Source organism: Phaenicophaeus curvirostris, chromosome 8 (genome assembly GCF_032191515.1).
Source record: "Phaenicophaeus curvirostris isolate KB17595 chromosome 8, BPBGC_Pcur_1.0, whole genome shotgun sequence".
NCBI lineage: Eukaryota > Metazoa > Chordata > Aves > Cuculiformes > Cuculidae > Phaenicophaeus > Phaenicophaeus curvirostris.
The window spans coordinates 20,764,964-20,770,215 of record NC_091399.1 but is presented as its reverse complement, the minus strand read 5'-3'; positions in this window follow the sequence as shown (position 1 = coordinate 20,770,215).

Here is a 5,252-nt window from a genome sequence, read left to right as displayed (position 1 = left end):
CACAGTTGTCTGACAAGCCATCATTTAGTGTTTCCTGCTTAAAGCCCCCTCATGTCAGTTCAAGCTCACATGCAGCATTCAGAGATACTACTACCATCTGATAAGTTATTCATGATGAGTTTTACCATTCTCAAGTGATCAGGCCTGCAAATGAAGCCAGGGTCATTCCCCCTCCTTCTCCAAGCCACATCTCCAACTCTACAGGACAACTGTTGTTGGCTTTCACACATCTCTGTGCCCCATTCTTCAGAGCCTAAAGCTTTAGGCTTAACACTAGAGACTATCAGACTGTCATCACGCCTCTTGGCCCTGAGATCAAGGGAAGGTCTGAAGATGCCACCGCCCTGTCTCCTGAAGGCAGTGCAATTATCAGATGGGGGCCTGACTAAGCTTGATTGCATTTTTACAGCAGGAAAGTGGCAGTGGCCTGCTAACCCCACCTTGCACAGAAACACAACCCAAATGTAGAGTTGTAAATGCCTAGGGCTTGCATAAAAATGGAGCAGCCTCTCATTTTAGGGTTAGCTGGCCATTTCTACTACAAAAATTCCCGTGTCAGCACCTGCAAGTATTTAAAATTCTCAAGCTTTCTTGTATTTGTTGTACCTGCCTTCTGTTTTTTTGAGCCTTTATGTTAGATGGTGCTGCGTTTTCAAGCTTTTCGGCACTGAGATGAGCTGTCAGGTGACCCATGGTGTGGACACCCCGCCAAAACTCTCTAGAGATGGGATGTGAGCAGATAGGGCATGGGGAGAAAGCCCTAGAAGGAAAAGACTTATGTGTGAGAGGTTTAAAATGATCCTGAAAAAAAAAATCTCTAAATTGAGAGTCTGGTAATACTGAAGGGGTAGAGAGGAAGGAAAAATGTTAGAGGAGGACTTCCCAGTCTTACTTTATGTTACTGATAGCAAGGCTGTGCCTAGAGAGACCACTTACCCCTTCACATCATGGAGTGACCACTGAAGTGATACCCGAGCAGACATGCAGGAGGACTCAGTAGCAGGTTTCCATCCGGGCTTCACCAGTGCTTGCCTTCACACCGATAGTAAGAAGTAACCCCATTATCCAGAAAAGGAGGAGGCACAAATTTAGCAGGGGAGCCTGGGGAGTTAACGTCAGTGCATCTCTTTTAAGGACATAGCCCTGACAGGATGTTTAGCATCTTTTCTTTCCAATAACTACAGTAGTTGAGAAAAGCAACAGAAGAAACCCAAAGAAATGTCAGCTGTTCTTCAGGTCCAAAGCAGAAGCAGAAATCTTCAAGGCCAAGCAGGACTGGGAAACAAAAGCTGAGTTGAATCAGTTGTGTGCCAGTTGGTCCTGGAAGAGAAGCCAACTTTCTACCTTGCACAGATTCCCTGTGCTCTGGTGTACAGCTGAGCCCCTGCCGTTCACAGGGTGGATGTTTTAGTGCCTGGCTCTTTTTAACTGGCACATGTTAAGAGCTTTGAATTAACAGGTGCATAAAAACTGTCAAAAAACACTTAGCTCTCAAGACAGTCTGTCGGTTGTATTAAAAATATGGTTTTATGTAACCACATTCTCTCAACACTTGCTGGGTATTATGGCATGGGAAAGTCACTCACCCTTTGCAAATGAAAGCAGCGATGTTTAAACTCTCCTGCAGAAAAATTAAAAAAGAAAGAAAATGAGAAAGGCTACAGCTCCTCTGATCTTGCCAGAGAAATGCTCCTGTTTTCCACACTGAAGGTAGATTTCTTCGAGCAAAATAGGACTGGCCTAAAGTTCCAGAGTAGAGGCAAACACCCCAGCAGGTCAAAAGGCAGGTGTCTTGCAGTCTGTCTGAGCTGAAAAGGAGGAATTGTTGACAACTGAACAGGAAGATTTCTCTCTTTCTGACCGAGGAGGTGGTATTTGCTATAAGCACGGTCTGTGATTAAAAAACCATCAGAGATAACAGAGGTTTGAGCTAGGAAAAAAAAAAAAAGTTATTTGTGCCCATGTTTCAGAAGAGGTTTACAAATGGTTTTTGTTCTCATTCTCGCCTCAGTCGAGTCCCGAACATCTGGGATCCCAGAAACAAAAGCATCAGGTTTCCAGAGTGGAGAGAATTGCAAGCCACAGGTCCAGGAAAATTTTTAAAACACTTGAAAGCATTTCTGAAATCAGTTCACTTTTAAATATGTGGCAAATGCATTTAAGTAGGCTTTGGATTAAAGTTTTACTGCTTCTTGATAAAAGCCATTCACACCTTTGATGTGTTTGTGGATGGCAGCCATCCCAAATGCCTTCTCCAGGCCTCGCCCTGGTCAGGAAGTCTCCCTCTGGTTCTCTCCAGGAACGCCCAGATGGGTTATCATCTGTCACCTTTCTAGAGGTGACCAACTCAAAACAGCCACCTCTGGGGTTGCAGACATGGTAGGTGAAAGCAAAGATTTCTGAGTGCAGGCATTTAGGGTGTAATGGTGAATGTGGATAACCCCAAAGCCTGTGAGAACAGCAGGCACCTAGGCTTATGAAACTTGCTGTGAGTTTAACCCTACGGAGTTTTAATTCTATGAATCAAAGCACTTCCAATACCACCCTGTGGTCACTCACTTTCTGCTCAGCCTGATGGCTCTGAGATGCTCTGGTTACTTGCCTAGTCTGCAGGGCAGATGTGTCCAGGACAGGTTTTGACAGCTCCTGGAAGGAAGAAGGGAAACCGGTGGAAGCACAGAAGGAGAAAACGTATTGTATTGGTGACTTGGGAAGAGTTTGAGTAATGGAAGACTTCAGCGTTGTGGGCAGCTGGGACAGAGGAGATGGAAAGCAAATTGTGATTCCCCTCTAAGAAAGGCCAGAAGGGCGTATCATGAGTGTCCAAGCACGATCTGGTGCAACCATCAGGCCAAGGAAAGCAGGTTCTCAGGCTCTGCCAGTGAAAGCATCACAGGGATTGTCACTAACTGTACCAGATATGCTGAGCAAGTCCAGGAGTGGGAGCCTGTGTGCTTGGCAGTACTGGTTTCCTGCAGAACTGGTTAGTGTCAGGGAGACTGATGAACACTCCTCAGTAGTTAGGGGATGCAGTGGGATGTCATGGAGAAAAGTCCGTTGCTAAATATTTTGATTTGAGGGATGAAGAAAAGAAAACAATTGGTATTTTAGCAGAGAGGGGAAAAAAAAAGATCTGGAAGCAAGAAGAAAATCCTGCAGAGAAAGAGGCATGACTTTTTACAACAGCTACAAGATGTTCCTCTTGGAGGATCAGAGAAGCATGTTAGAAAAATGCTGGAATGGACCTAGTTCTTTATGAGCACATCCTCATGCCAAATAGAATCATATTCTCTGCCATGATGCTAACGACCAAAACGTGGGACCAGCTGCAGCTCACACAGCAAAGCCAGAGACACCATCTCTAGGACATCACCAGCACTACAATGAAATAAGCACTACAATGAAATATACACTACCAGCAACAAGAGTAATCACCTAAACAGCTATAGAACTACTAAAAACATGACGCAGGCTTTTGGGTGACATTCAGAAATCTAATCCAGATCCAAAACTGGGAAACTTTGAAGAGGATGATGTCTGAATTGGATTAACCCCTCCTTCGGACAGAGGATCTGCCAACAGTGGAATGGAAATAGTGGTTCAAGTCTGCAGACAGAGCTGCTTCACTTTACCTAGCTCACACTACAAAACCAGTGACTAAAACAGCCCAGATTTCAGTACAGGTTCACAGCATGGGTGTTCAGTGAGTTTATAGAGTTTGTTGCCAGAACTAACAATCTGAGGGATAGACAATTTGTGACTCTTCAGCCACACCATACGCAGCCAACAAACACTTCTAGTGGGGTACACTTTGTGGGCTGATAGCTTATGATCTCCTAAGGCCATAGTGCAAAGAGTTACCCTTCCACATAGAGAAAGGAAGGAAGCAAGATAACATGACTTGCTAAGACACCATCTGCAGGATATCTAGCTCCATCCTTTGGTGAAGAAGTCACACCAACAGTGGGTTGCTGTTTTCTCCTGCCTAGGAATGACTCCCAGGGCTCTCCATCCCTTCAGATGTCCTGGAGACATGGTGGTCCATAGCCATGTGAAGGCAATGGTCAAGAAGGTCAACTGCCCTTTAGCTACACAGTAGGTAGCAGTACAGCCAGGGCTCCACCTGATATCAATTGCTAGCAAGATGCCTTATGACATTGCTAAGCTTGAAGTCCATGGAGTGACTGTCCTTAGCCCTGCTGCCCCCTTTACTGGCTCTTTGAAGGAGGAAGCTGTGTATGCAAAATAACTTAATAGGGTTTCCTTCAGGACTTTTAGGTGATAGTGCAGAAGCAACACAAGGTCAGTAATTATGTATTTGTAGCTGCTCCTGATGTGTGTCAGTGAAACCTTGCCTGCTGCTGTTCTGTTACAAACCCATCACAGCATTTGTTTGGGCTCCCAAGCCACAGTTGAGTTCCAAGCAATGCCTTCCCAACAGATGAGCAGACTGAGATCTTGGGCTCGGTTTGGCCTCACATCATCAGGGAACACCTGCAAACCAGCACGAAGATCCATCACTGCTCACTGTAGAGAAAAGAAACATCAGAGACATTTGAAGGGTCAGATTCAGCAGCCATAACAATATTAAAAGGATCACACCAGGCATCACCAGCACTGCCAGCTGCTCCAGAGAGATGCAAGAAACCCTGCACAGAGAAAATTAGAGACCTGTCTTCAGGGATTTATTTAAAACCCATGTTTTTTAAAACCCACAGAGCAATTCAGGTTCGTTTGGGTGCTTTTCTTTACTTAACTCCAACCCTTGAAACCAGACTTGGGATGGCCATTGCTTCAGCCTGTGCATGGTTTGGGTGAACAGTGATTCTGTTCCTTCATTCAGCCATCTTTCCACACCCTCCCCCGTTCTTCAAGATACAAGACACTGAAGAGGTGTCCCCAGCACTGCAGTTTTCACATTGATGACTTATATACACCCCAGTAGCATCACAGGGCACAAAATGAGTTATTCCAGCTCTTAGGGTTTTATTCTTTGCTGTGAGGAACCTCCAAGCATTTCTCTTACTACATGCTCAAATAGATCGCAGCGCTGCACCAGAGGACTGGGCTGAACTGGGCTGGCAGGGCAACCTGTCCCACCTCAATTACCCAGCAGTCTCCAGGAAGCAGCACAGCCCTTACACAGTGTAGCCCTGGGAAAAGGAGTCATGGGTTGGCTATCCACAATTAGAGCACAAACGCAGCACCCAGCCCTCACACATGCCTTCCGGGCTGATATCACATTGAACGTC